This window comes from Rattus norvegicus, chromosome 4, assembly GCF_036323735.1.
Source record: "Rattus norvegicus strain BN/NHsdMcwi chromosome 4, GRCr8, whole genome shotgun sequence".
NCBI lineage: Eukaryota > Metazoa > Chordata > Mammalia > Rodentia > Muridae > Rattus > Rattus norvegicus.
In genome coordinates, this window is record NC_086022.1 from 35833398 (window position 1) to 35847906 (window position 14509).

The following is a 14509-nucleotide window of genomic DNA, read 5'->3' on the forward strand; positions in this document are numbered from 1 at the left end:
ACCATTAAACTATAGAAACAGTTTATTGATGATAATGATTGAGAATTTTAAGAGATTATAATTTTAAGTCTTGATTAGAAAAAGATACATAGTGATTTGATTTTAAAAATCTGATAAAATAATTATAAAATATTTTGTTTATATTTCTAAAATTATAAGATTAATATAAAATTAATATAGAATTTTATGTTTCAGAAACTAATTCCTTCTATTATGTTTTTCTTCTAATTAACTTGGTTATAATAAAAGCTTACAACATTCCATATAGACACTTCTATCTCTCCATTCTTTCCAACCTGTTTTAAAGTGGATATAATTTTTGTCTCTATATCGAAGCATGAACAGTTATAAAGTACTATTACAATCAATAAAGAAAGTTGACTGAGTCATAAAAAGGAAAATCGGAGTGAAATTTTTGCAAGGTACGTTTATGAATATCTAAGAAAGAGATAGTACCAACTTCACACAAGATTCTTCAGAGAATAACGAAGAAATGCCTCACTCAGATTTTGATATCAAGTTAATATAATCCTGATACTGAGCCATGGCAGTTCCTAGAAAATATTAGCCAGTCTCATTGAGGAACAAAGGTGTGAGAAGTTTTCAACAAAATATTAGTGAACTAAGGACAACAATGCAGTTCACGGACACTCATGCTCTTGGGAAGTCCTGGGTTCAATTCCTATCATCCTATGGTGGCTTCAGTAACTCCAGTTCCAGGGGATCTAATATTCTCTTCTGGCTTACACAGATTGTAGGCTTGCGCATGTTACACACGTGGAAGCAAAATATTCCACACACAACATATAAAAAGTTGGAAAATTTTGAAGATGGTACAAAAAATTTTGGATATATTCCAGGAATGAAAGTTTGTTTGGCACGATAAAATAGAGTGATATAATTTATTACCACCAAAGTAAATTGAGAGAAAAATGGTATTTTAGTAATTGTAAAATAACACATTTAAATTTTTTTGGAGTGTTTTTGTTTGTTTGTTGTTTGTTTCCTGAAACAGGGTTTCTTTGTGTAATAACCCTGGATGTCATGGAACTCAAGGCCAGGCTGGTCTTGAACTCAGAGAGCTCTACCTGCCTTAGTCTCCCGGATCCTGGAATTCAAAGTGTGAGCCACCACTGCTCAACTTAAAATGTCTTAATAAACAAAGGGAAAGGCAAGCAGATGTCTGTCGGCATGAGGAGGCCATGAGGAGGCCTAGTCTATACAGTGAGTTCCAGGCCAGCCAGGGCTACATAAGACCCTGCCTCAAACAAAACAAACAAACAAACAAACAACAACTACAATAACAAAACACATTTTTAACAAGTTAACGTTTTCTCATTTGTATGAACCTATGGGGGAAACAAACCGTAGTAATAAACATATACACTGAATCGCAGCCCATTAAACAAAATTAGAGGTGATTATATTACTTTCATTATATTTTCAAACACTAGTATGACTAAATACTATATGCCCCTGACTTGTGTAGCCACCGTTGACATAGCTACCTGCTATATTTATTTATTTTAACACACTGCATTTTTCATGAATATAGTCAATGACATTATACACTAAAACTCAGTGAACTATTTTTAGAAAAGGATATTAAGTTGGGAGGAGGACATTGGGGAGGATATTGGAGAGATAGAAAAAGACAATATGGTCAAAATACATGGTATACATGTATGACATTCTCAAAGAGTGAAATTTTAAAATATAGAAGATAAAATAAAATGAACTTCCTAATAAAACAATGAGCAAAATATGTGATTAAGATCCCCAAAGAATATGTGTGGATGACTCACAGCAGATGCTAGCCAGGATGTGGAGAAAGAGGAACACTCCTCCATTGTTGCTGGAATTGCAAGCTGATAGAAACTAGAAATATCATCCTGAGTGAGGTAACCCAATCACAAAAGAACACACATGGTATGCACTCAGTGATAAGCGAATATAAGCCCAAAAGCTTGGAATAGCCAAGATACAATTCACGAACCACATGAACTCATGAAGAAGGACGACCAATATGTGGATGCTTCAGTCCTTCCTAGAAGGGGGAACAACAATACTCACAGGAGGAAATACAAAGACAAAGTGTGGAACAGAGACTGAAAAGCTATCCAGAGACTGTCCCACATGGGGAGGCATCCCATATACAGCCACCAAACCCAGACAATATTGTGGATGCCAAGAAGTGCATGCTGACAGGAGCCTGATATAGCTGTCTCCTGAGAGGCTCTGTCAGAGTCTTACAAATATAGAGCCGGATGCTCGGAGCCAACCATTGAACCGAACAGGGTCCCCCTGGAGAAGTTAGAGAAAAGATTGAAATAGCTGAAAGGGTTTGCAACCCCACAAGAAGAACACATTATCAACCAACCAGACTCCCCAGAGCTCCCAGGGACAAAGCCACCATCCCAAGAGAACACAGGAATGGACCTTGGCTCCATCCCCATATGTAGCAGAGGATGACCTTTTCAGGCATCAGTAGGAGGAGAGGTCTTTGGTCCTGCCAAAGCTCAATGTCCCAGTTTAAGGGAATGTCAGCGCAGGGAGGAGGGAGGAAGTGGGCGGGTGGGTGAGGGAGGACCCTCATAGAAGCAGGGGGTTGTGGGATAGCGTGTTTCTGCGGAGGAAACCAGGAAATGGGATAGCATTTAGAATGTTAATAAAAAATGCAACAAAAAACAACAAAAAAACCACAAAGTCAAAAATATGAAGAAAATAATTGTCATTATTGTAACTGAAGAAAATTATAATGAAATATTAATTAATATTTAAGAGATTTATAACCATATCTCATAAGCAGTTGGGAATGTAGAGTAGTGTAAGCACTTTAGAAAGTATATGATATCACCCAGCACACTTAAATGGTACATCCTTTCTAACCCAGTGTTTCTATTCTGACCAGTACACATTTGCAAAACTCCTATGTGTGTGCTCCAGAAATTCAAAAAAAAAATGGAATGTTTACATGATCATTGTTTTTACATTATTGAAACAACTGAAGCCAACCCAGATGTCTGTCAACAGAAGAATAATTAAGATCAAGCAATAGATATTATGTAGCATTTAAGAATAAGAACGTCTTAGATTCACACAGCACAAAATGATCATGGAAGAATAATGTTTACAAAAAAACCAAAATTACAAAGATGTAAATCATGGAAGCTCAGTCATAGATATGATTGTGCTTACATGAAAGTCATAGAATTATGAAATGAATTAGATCTACACATGTATACTACATACAATCATAAAAGAAAGCAAAGAAATTAATAACGCACTATTCAGGGTTATGGTTACCTCTGGGAGGCAAGAATTAGTGGGTCTGGGAAGGATCCACGCCAAGAAAGATTCTGGGACAACTGTGTTCTATAGCTTAAGCAGAGAGGTGGGTATATGACGCTTCATTTTATATTTCTCTTGTATAATGTATGGATATTTTCCTATGGGCTTCAAGAAGTCACCTTATACAAAGTACTTGTATCTCATAGGGGCATTATGTCTGCTTTGATTTTTTATTTTTCATGGTTGATCCAACATAGAAATTGTCTCAGTGTTATTTATCAGTTTCATCCTGTGTGTGCAAGGAATAAATATAAGTAAAAATAAAATCATTTTAACTATAGATTTTAACTATAGCAGCTTACTGAGATCTGGGAAAGCCTCACGAGCTCCAATTGCCATCTCTTGCAGAAGTTGAGTGTTGAGTCTGGGAAGAAATGGGACAAGGGAATGAATGGATGGGGAAAGGAGGGTGTGCCTTCAGAAAGATTAGCCAAGGTGCCTTGCACCATTTCCTGTTTTTCACTCTCCAACTCCAGAAATTCCTGAGCTTCACCAGATCAACTGCCTGAGTAGCCCATTGTTGGAATAGTAGAGCAACACAGCCAAAGGCAGAGAAACATCAGCTTCAAGACAAGGGACCTACCAGCACCTTCAAAAACAACTTCTAGCAAGTAGTAAAGAGAGAAAGACTAATAATGATCACATCCCTGGAGAACACTTCCATCCACTGCCCCTTCTCTTGGTCTCATATCCCTGAAGATAGGAGAGAAGAAAATTCATAAACATATATTCCAATGTTGTTTCACATTGTCTACTCATACAAAGGAGATGACCACACAACTCTGCCAGCCATGCTCCTTACTAATATACCTGCCCTCTCCCTTATGAACCAGTGTTTATGAACCTACTAGGTGCACTAATAATTTCATGCAACTAGTGGCAATACCCAATAACAATATGAAAAAATAATAGGAACCAGAGTGAAATGTATGCTTTCACGCTTTATTTAAATTCCAACTCCTCCAGCGTCTGGTTGCTTTTCAGCTCAATATAATGTCTTCAGGGCCTGGGCCAGCAATCACACTAATTTGCATGAGCACCACTGTTTAAATAGCTCCTTAGCTCTCTGTGAATGTCCTTCTATATTCTATTACCTCTCTTATGCATTAATCAATGTCTCTATTCTAGTAGGACTGGAGCATAGGTAGAGAGGTTGACAGTAGCTTCCCAAGCTGCCAAGCTGGTAAAGAAAGAGAGAAAAAGCAGCCCTCCATGGAGAGTATTAGAAAGAACAATAGGAGGAACAGTAGTCCTAACCCCCAAAGAGGAGGCTCAAACTTTTGTTTGAGCTGTTATGGTCCATTTTATTTGACCTGCAATGTTTTTGTCTGAAGTTGGACCATTAACCCTTCTAGGCTGACGTCGCTATCAGAAAGGTCGGTCACAGGCATCAACAGGGAGGGGGTTCCAAAGATGTCTGTGCCCCAAAATCTTACAAACTAACAGCTAAAACATAGATAGCAATCCAAAGTCAGAGCAAAACCTTTCCTGGCCAGTCACGGCCTTGGTGAATTAACGGAGTACATGTTCTAAAGCCATTGCCATCTGCGTGTATCCATGACTCAAGACATGTAATACGTTGTTTATTGGCATAGTTAAGACTCATAGGGGGGAAACTCAAATGCATACCCTTGTCAAGTCTGCGTATGTTTTTATGAGTCACAGTTATGTCCATAGCAAAGAAACGCAACCTATCTTTCTCTCCTGTATGGATGAGTGTGGAAATGAAAGGAAGGCTTCTTTTTCCCTTGGCCTAATTATGTTCTTCACCCAATGGTTCAGCGTGGTACAGAGCAGTCAGGCATTACCAAAAGGTACACCTAGGTCCCTAGTGGTAGGTGTGTCTTTGCTACTTAGTTCCAGAACCCCATAGGTTACCTGACCTCTAAACTTAAGCATTCTCTTCAGGAAAATGGAGACATTAATAATAAATTTTAAACCTCTAAGAGCACAATCAACTCTGTTTTACCTATTTCACGGCAGTTGTGTGTGGTTTGGCCTAATACTAGTATATACTCCATGGTGTTGTTCTAAGGATTGTGGGAGAAAAATAGCATAATTTGAATTGTCATTGCAAATTTTTCTTTACTCATTCTGTGGTTGAGGCTGGGGTTGAGAAATGGAATCCTCTTTGGCAATGAGTAAGAAGAGGACGCCAAACAGGACGGCTCCTGGCAAATCTTGCTGAGCTTTATTTAACCATGACTGGGAAAGGTTCTCCTCGTCAAGGTTCAGGGATCGTATGGAAGTGCCTGGTGAAATTCTAAGCAGAAACCTTCAGCTTTCCCAGTGTGAGAGCCAAGTAAATCTACCTCCACCATAAAGCTGAATGAATTAGCGTTGTTGAATTAGAAATTGTCAGCTCGTACTTGGGCTTGCCAAAGTACCTTCAGGGAGTCCTCCAGAAGCGCACAAAATAGCATAGAGATTTAAATTTTAAGGGTCTTTATTTTTCTCTAATCTTAACTGGGTAACCTTTAAGAAGTAAGACCAGAAACAAACATACAGTAGTGAAACAAAATACTAGGGCAAACTACAGTCAAAGGATTCTCAGCTTGGGTGTGTGTAAAGGATTAGACTATTCATTTTAACACAGAATCCAGCCCAACCAACCAGCGTGCTCACACGGTTTGATTTCCAAGATACCTTAGAAAAAGGATGAAGAGGGTGAAAGGCCCAGCATTTTAGTGCTGGCCACCTCTCAAATGCTGCATGTATCACTGTATAGCCTTAAAGAACAAGGTCCTCTCCAGTCCAAACAACTTCTCTGAACTCAGAAAATAGATTCTGCTATCCCCTTAATCCTGGGCTGAGCTCCAAGACGATTGGAACTCTCCATAAGATATTTCTAAAAATATTTTGGATTTGGCAAATGCAACAAAATTTTGCTTTTTAAATAATTTTCTGAATTTTTATTCTGGGGGACATTCAAGGATAAATTTAATTTTCATGTCTTTGATTAATTTGGACTTCACATAACATGTTCTAAGAGCTACTTTACAACCTAGGAAGAAATGTCAGTTGTATTCTCCACAAAATGGACAGACTCAAATGAACTAAATTGACCACATGCTTCTAAGTCTTGTAGAATTGATACTTGGAGAATTCTCTTCATTCACCCAGATGTTTATAATGCATAACATTTTCTAATATAATAGGTAGGAATAGAAAGTAAACCTTTCCTCTCTTGCTCTCTTGCTCTTACTCTCTCCTCTTGCTTCTGCTCCCTTGCCCTCTTCCCTCTCTCTCACCATTTCCCTCCCTCCTCTCTCTCTCCACATGTTCATGGTCAGCCTCTATACACCACCCCCCCTCTGGCTTTCCCTCAACTCCCCTCCCCATCCCCTGAATAAACTCTATTCTCTACTAAAAGAAAAGAAAAGAAAGAAAGAAAAGAGAAAATGAACCTTCCAAGATTACCACTTTCTAAAAAAGGTCATTAATCTAGAGGTCATTAACTAGAAAAAAAATGACAAATTTAAGGGAAACTCAGAAAGTACCACATGAGTGTTCCTAGGTCACAAAGTATGAAACTATCTATTAATTATAATTATGAGTGCCAATGAAAGTTTGATGGAAAAAAAAGTTTATCTGGTCCTTTAATATATACACAGTTTTGTTCTCAAACCGGGCCGCCTCATTCGTGAACAACGAAGCAATGGCCAAGATTAAGGTTCGGGACCTGAGCGGTAAGAAGAAGGAGGAGCTGGATGAACTTAGTTTGATGAACTTAGTAAACAGAATTAACATGTATGGATTAGCGAAGTATGCAAATCACTTACCAACCGGATGATCTGAAGGTGGAACTGTCCCAGCTTTGCGTGACAGGAGACCAAAGTGACAGGAGGCACCGCATCCAACCTCTCCAAGATACGAGTCATACGCAAATCCATCGCCTGTGTCCTCACTGTCAGACTCAAAAGGAAAACCTCAGGAAATACTACAAGGGAAAGAAGTACAAGCCCCTGGACCTGCGACCCAAAAAGACAAGAGCCATGAACCGCCGGCTTACCAAGCATGAAGAGAAGCTGAAGAGCAAGAAGCAGCAGCGGAAGGAGTGGCTGTACCCACTGCGCAAGTATGCAGTCGAGGCCTGAGACGACGACAATGACAATAAAGTCCAAGACTGACGAGCAAAAAAGAGAAGAAAAAAAAATAGGAAGTGTAAATTGGTTGACGGGATTGGAGGTAAGAGAAAAATGTGAGAAAAATGTTTGTGAAGTTGTAGAGTTAGTAAATTAGTCTAGATTATGAAGGGCCTTGAACATCTTGTTAAATGATTAGACCTTTATTATTTAAATAATGAAACTATCAAAGACTTAAGTTATATAATGAGCCATTTTGAGATGATAATCAGGGTACACCCTGTATGAAATAAGAGATGGAGATTATGGAATTTAGAATATTAATTAGAAGTCTTTAGCATAGCCAAGGCAAGAAGACAAGAGTTTGAATTAGTTGATAGAATTTTGGATTGGAATCAGAAATTGAAATAGCCAGGATAAACTGACACCCTTGTTCTGTGTTTGAGATGTGTGAGGTTCAGAGCAGAAATAAAGGGTGATTCTTGGGTTTCTACAAGGCCATTATTCAACACAAATACAACAGGGTACTAACAGAATTTTAAAAGAAGTCGTGTCTGAGTTTGGATCTTTGGAGCTCCAATTGCTAAATGAACATCAACAAAAGAGTCAAAATTCATTTGACAATTAGAAAAGCAATCCTCAGAAACAAACAAGACAAAACTTAACCCATAGCATTGGAAATGCCACATTAAGGTACATGGTGTGAAACCTGGGCTAAAATATAGTTCACCCTTATAGTAATTATTTTCCATTGCTATGATTAAATAAATGTCAAAAAATAAGGGGGGTTGTCTTGACTAAAACTTTCAGGTTTAAGTCCATCGTGGGAGGCCACAGGGGAGTCACAAAGTAGGTCACGTTGGGTCTGAGGTGAAGAATCAGGGAGAAATGAATATTGGTGTCTTGCTCAGTTTCTCTATTTCCCCTTCTTACTCAAACCACAGTCCATGGAATGGTCCACTCATAGTCAAGGTGAGTAAATCCTCTTCCTCCCCTAAGCTTCTCTAGAAACACATTCACAGACATACTCAGAAGTTTGTCCTTGGTGCTTCCAAATCTTGTCAAGATGACGATGAAGATTGGTCATGACACCATTTGAAGCCAACTTTAATATTCTCTGGTTTCAGGGTATTGAACCCATATTCTTCTACATGCTAAGTAAGTACTTTACCACTGATCTATATCCTAGTCCATGATTCTTTTTATACCTAGTTGTGTTAACTTCAGAAGCCCACCAAAAATTAGCAAGTGTACTGATTGGGAGGCTGAAATTTTCTCACAGTTCTCAAAACTTATAGGCATAATTCCTCAAATCAATGTATTGGTTTTCTGAGTCCTTTTTCCTTTGCTCATATGTTGCTGTTTTTACCTTGAGTCTTCAAAGAGTCTTTTCTCTTTATTCTACATCAAATTTTCAGATCATAATTATATTCACTTAGGGCTCACTCTGGTGAGTTCATTTTCAACTTTGTTACCTTTGTAAAGGCCCTTTCTCCAGGTACAATCACATGATGAGGCAGGAGGGATAGGACAGCAAGACATGAATTGGGAGGTGGTGCAATTCAATCAACAACACAGGCCAATATTTGTTGAAATGAGTCATGGAGAACTTGTGTGCAGAAAAATGTAGAAAAAGAAAATTACAGGTAACAAAGGACTGACTTTGGCTTTGTTTACCTTGTTGAGTAAGACAGAAGCCCAGAAGACACACAAACTAGCTAACCTTTCTTGGTGGCAGTTTAAAATAATCTATTAGTAATTGAGTGTGCTGGGTCGTTTGATGAACTTAGTAAACAGAATTAACATGTATGGATTAGCGAAGTATGCAAATCACTTACCAAAGCTTAAAACATATGATGTAATGTAGAAACAGAACAACAAGATAAAATACAGAATCTAAAAACAGTGTGGTATACAGTGTGTGTGTGCATGTGCATGTGTACATGTGTTATATTGTCATATAACACTAGTTCTATGACAGATTAGTCAGGAAGAAATAGATTTTCATCAAAGTTGGTAGTGAGCTGGCTTGTTCTATGGAAATGATTCTGTATGATATTTCAAGAGAAATCCCAGGTGGCCTATGAAACATATCTGCGAAAGGCAATGCTACATAGATAATAGAAGTTATAGGGGCTGGAGAGATGGCTCAGTGGTTAAGAACACCCGACTGTTCTTCCAGAGGTCATGAGTTCAATTCCCAGCAACCACATGGTGGCTCACAACCATCTGTAAAGAGATCCGATGCCCTCTTCTGGTGTATCTGAAGACAGCTACAGTGTACTTATATATAATAAAATAAATCTTTAAAAAAAAAAAAGAAGTTATAGATTCTTTCCCAACTACATGGATTGGATAGCCATCGCTTGAGATAACGGCTTAAGTCATCTTTAGAATTGTGAGTATTCCCAGTATCTACTAGACTTTGACCAAGATGGTAATCTATACTAGGCAGAAGGTATGACAACCAGAGTCTACTACCTAATAGAGTTTGGGTCTTAGAATGCTCTGTTTGAAGAAAATGACAACAATAAAAAACCCAAATCAGAAGGGCAGTGAGTACTAAAGGTTTTTGCCCAAATCATGCTTTGCCAATCACTCAGACTGTCAGTTGCAGTAGCCCCGAGTACAGGAGACTTCAAGGCCCTGGCAGATAAAATGCCTGTGGTTCTTAATCGCTGTGGTAACTAAGATGTGAAGTGGAGATGCTGTAGCGGAAAACTCTAGAAAGTAACTATAACAAAAAAGATAAGCATGGAGTGCTAATTTAACCAACTGACAACACAGGTAGGTAACTAGGTGTTCTCTGTGGTGCCCTAAAGATTTTCTTAGCACACATAGCTGCTGTGCAGATGTAGCTAAGATTCACGCTCAGATTCTGTTATAATCACAGGAGTTATTTCATTTAAGAACACCCCATTATAGGGTACTACAAAGATTAGAGAGCAGTTGGAAATGATTCTAACTCTGATCATTAAGGGAGAACATCTGAACAAAAGAGAGCCAAGCTGACAGTTTTACAGCTCAAGATGTCTCTGATTGATTTCAGCAGGGACTATCACCGAAGTCCATTACTTGATGACAGCACAACAGATGTATCTTTTTGTTTTAGTTATGGTTTCTATTGCTGTGATCAGACACCATGACCATGGCAACTCTTATAAAGAAAAACATTTAATTGGAGCTGGCTTAAAGTTTAGAGTTTTAGTCAATTATTGTCATGCTCAGAAGCATGGGGGTCATGCAGACAGACTTAGTGCTGGAGAGGCAGCTGAGACTTCTACATCTGGATCTGCAGGCATCAGGAAGAGAATGAAATATACTAGGCTTGGCTTGAGCTTCTGAAAACTCAAAGCCTGCTCTTAGTGACACACTTCCTCCAACAATGCTCCATCTACTCCAACAAGGCCGCACCTCCTAATAGTGCCCCTCTGGGGACATTTTCATTCAAACTACCACACTTATGAAAGAGAGGGGAGAAGCAAGCACCTCAAATGCATTAGCAATACATACATGCAAGAGAAAAACAATCCATGAATATATTCAAGAGCCTGGTCTACTGGAAATGTGTAAGCCCAGTTTTCTGGAATATCCTTATACTAAAGAAACCTTATTACACCTTAGACCTCGTGACGTGAAGAAAGATGTATAGCACCAACTGGGTCTCTTGGACAGTGAAGTTAACAAGTGGTTAAATGAACTGTTCTGACATTTCTGTATTACTCAAGGCCATACTTAAAGAAGAGAAAAGTCTAGGGGCTCCTAAGAAAGGGTGATGCTGTTAGGAGAGGGCTTTGTGGCCTGTCATGAGACTGATAACCAGAAGAGCCATTCTGGTAGTTTATGAGCTGTTAGTCATTTGTGGATAGCCAGGAGGATAGGCTATCGGAATGAAAATATATTCTTGGGGTTGGGGATTTAGCTCAGTGGTAGAGCGCTTGCCTAGGAAGCGCAAGGCCCTGGGTTCGGTCCCCAGCTCCGAAAAAAAAAAAAGAAAAAGGAAAATATATTCTTAAAGTACAAAAATCTCAAATAAATATAGCACGCAGTATTGCAGTGCCAGATTTCAATTATATTACAGACACATAGCCACAAAAACAGCATGGCAGTGGCATAAACAGACAGACATATGCTAAAAGCATACAAACGAGGACTGAGAGATAATCCTTCAGAACTACAGTTGCCTAGTTTTGTTTTGTTTTATTTTCCCAAAAGATGTAAAACTATACAGTGGAGAGAAAGCCTATGCAGTAAATGGTGCTGGAGAAAGTGGATACCCAGGGATCCATAAATGAAGCTGTATTCACACCACTTACCCTATATAAAGATCAATTGAAATGGATCAAAAATGTCAATGTAAGGTCTGAAACCCTGAAACTGCTTGAGGAAAATACGTCAATACAGAGTCATGTACATGAGTTTTTAAAGGGACTCCAATCATTTGGTCGTCAATAATTGCAAGAATTGACAGATGGGGTTGCACAAAATTAAAATTACCGCACAAGAACAGAAACAGAAACAGAATTCAGAGACAGTCTATAGCATGGGAGAAGGTCTGTTAGTAGTATGTACGATTGAGAAGTAGTGGTTAGAATATATAGAGAAAGAACTAAAAAGCAAGCAAACAAACAAGTAAATAGCACCACCCCACAAATAACCCAGGCAATCAATTGGCAAGTGAAGTAAACAGCCATCTCTCAAAAGACCAGTCACAGATGGCAAGGCATACAGAATGAAATAGTCATCATCCTTAGCCACCAAGGGAGAGCAAAACCCAACAATCCCAGCATTCCCTGTCCCTGTTGGACTGATCATTATTTAAGTAAAAAAATAAGTGATGATGAACATGAAGAGACAATGAAACCCCGTCACCGTAGTGGAATGTAAACGGCATGACCACTGCAAAACTCAATCTATGGTTTCCTCAAAAAACAGACAAACAAAAAAACTAGAACCTCCACTCCTGAGAGGAAACATGCCCACCATGTTTACTGTGGCGAGGTTGCCCTTTATGGATTCCAACGAGGTGTTCTTCAGCAGAGGAGTGAATAAAGTGAAGGTGTTAGACACACAGTAAGCTTAGTTCTGCCGAGAGGAAGAGCGGAATTATGCTATTTCCAAGAAAAATGGTTAGAATGGGAGATCATCTGAGCAAGCCAAGGAAGGCAGACGCAGGAGGCGAAAATGGCATGCTCTCGCCTATCTGGAGCTGCACGTGCACGCACACAGGAAAATGATATAAAAATAAATGGGGAGTCCGTGAAAGAAAGGAGGAGCAGAAGAAGGGCAGGAGGAGAGAGGAAAGAGGAGTGATTATGAGCAAAGTATATGATGTTTTATCAGAAACATCAGTTTGAAACCCTGTAACTTGCTTAAGTGAAGACTCCACCACATAAAAGGAAGATTAAATAAAGATAAATAAAATGTTACGATGCCCTTAAAAGAAAAAGGTCACGAAGACACAGAATGCAGAGACAATCAGTACTTTCAAATAAACTTCCAGTATGTAAAAACAACAACAACAACAACAAAAATATTACTCTATTTTCTTTAGTCACACAACAAATTCGGAAGTTTGTTTTCAGAACGGACGCCCTGCATAGGTGAGTTAACAACTCCCATCGCAGTTGGTACTGGAGAACATGTCTTCTATTTTATGCTTAAACTTGTTAACTGTGGCAGCCTGGAGGCAGGAAACATAATAATTATCTCTGTCTTACTCCCGACACACCTTCCTTTTATTTATCTTTCTTTTTTAAAGTCTGGATGAAACTCTAGCCAGGGCAGCTCTTCCCCTGATTGTCAAGCTTTCCAGTAATCACATCAGAAGGGTTTTCTTTTCTTTTCCAACATGTGGGCAATTTTCATTATTTCGGCGCAGCAGTGACCTTTGGAATTCCAAGATCATTTTCTCTCCCCTTCCTGGTGCCCCCCATAAGAAACCCAGAAGCACAAACATCTGAGGCGCTTCTCTGCGTCTTCACATCTGCTGGCACAGGAGACGAAGGCCACTGTGGTGGATTTACAACAGCAGGTGTTGAGCTGAGGGGGCGATGAGCCCGCTGGGTTTGAGAGATGGGCAGAAACAAGGCTTAATTCTTAGTTTCCGGGCTGTTTGGAAACGCTTGGAAAACAAAGTACATCTGTGAGCACAGAGCTCACAAGAGAAGCTGTGGTAAGCAGTTGTTACCAGTGAAGCCACATAGGACTTTGCTTCCAAAGTCCTGAATTTTATATCAAATTTTCCTCTCCAATGGCTCATTCTTTCCAACCAGAGTTATATCTCCCCGAGACACCTAGAATCCACAAAATATTATTTCCAGGGTAGCTTGCTTCTCCTTCTATCTAGTTTCCAACTCGTGACACAGCTCTGATACCCATACACAGAGACAGAGTGGGGCTTCTTTCCAAGGTTGATTAACTCAGCGGAAGTCATTGGCCAGGAACAATGCGAGAATGTGAAACGCCATCTATATTATCTGCCGTACAAAAGTCTCTGAAATCATTGCTTTTCCTTTGCTCGCTGGTAGTAACGACTCTAAATTACAGAAACAATGGAAGCACTGTGTTTAACCCAAAATATCACTGAGATCCATTTTAGGAAAATCTGTTTCTTTCAAATTTTCTCAGAGAAGTACATAGTGTTGCAGGGTGCGCTGTTATCTGCCGGTGTAAATGGTATAAATGGATAATTGCTTAAATGCGGCTTCTTTTAGAGGGAGTTAGAGGACTTTACAAAAGCATCCCACTGTGCTTGCCGTACAGGTGAGCCTTTTCCAAGCAAATAATTTGACTTAAGGGATTGTTAGAAACTTTTCTTATCTCTTTTATCTGGGCAATAATTGCTAGATTTCTAATCTGCTTTTTTAAAAAACCAGTTGGGGTTTGGTTTCTCCACAGTATCTTCAAAGTCAGAAGATATTTAATGGGAAGGCTAGTGAGAGTGTTAATGATAAATGGTCCTCTTTATCTGAGTACCAAGAGCTATTACCTTTACCACTCTCTGGCACAGAGAAGTCCACAGTCGTGACTTTCCCCCAAGGCTTTACAATAAACAATCCATAAGTGTTCCA

The 14509-nt window shown here is 39.2% G+C and overlaps 1 long non-coding RNA gene and 1 pseudogene across 1 annotated transcript in view; one reads left to right on the forward strand and one right to left on the reverse strand.

Moving 5' to 3' along the window:
• LOC134486724 (uncharacterized) overlaps positions 1–3893 on the reverse strand; it is a 44216-nt gene extending 40323 nt beyond the window's left edge. The window contains exon 1 of the long non-coding RNA XR_010066096.1: positions 3654–3893. This is a non-coding gene — a long non-coding RNA (uncharacterized LOC134486724). The remainder of the gene's footprint in view (positions 1–3653) is intronic.
• Positions 3894–7009: 3116 nt separating this feature from the next.
• Positions 7010–7469, forward strand: Rpl35-ps9 (ribosomal protein L35, pseudogene 9; annotated as a pseudogene).
• The last annotated feature ends 7040 nt before the right edge of the window (positions 7470–14509 follow it).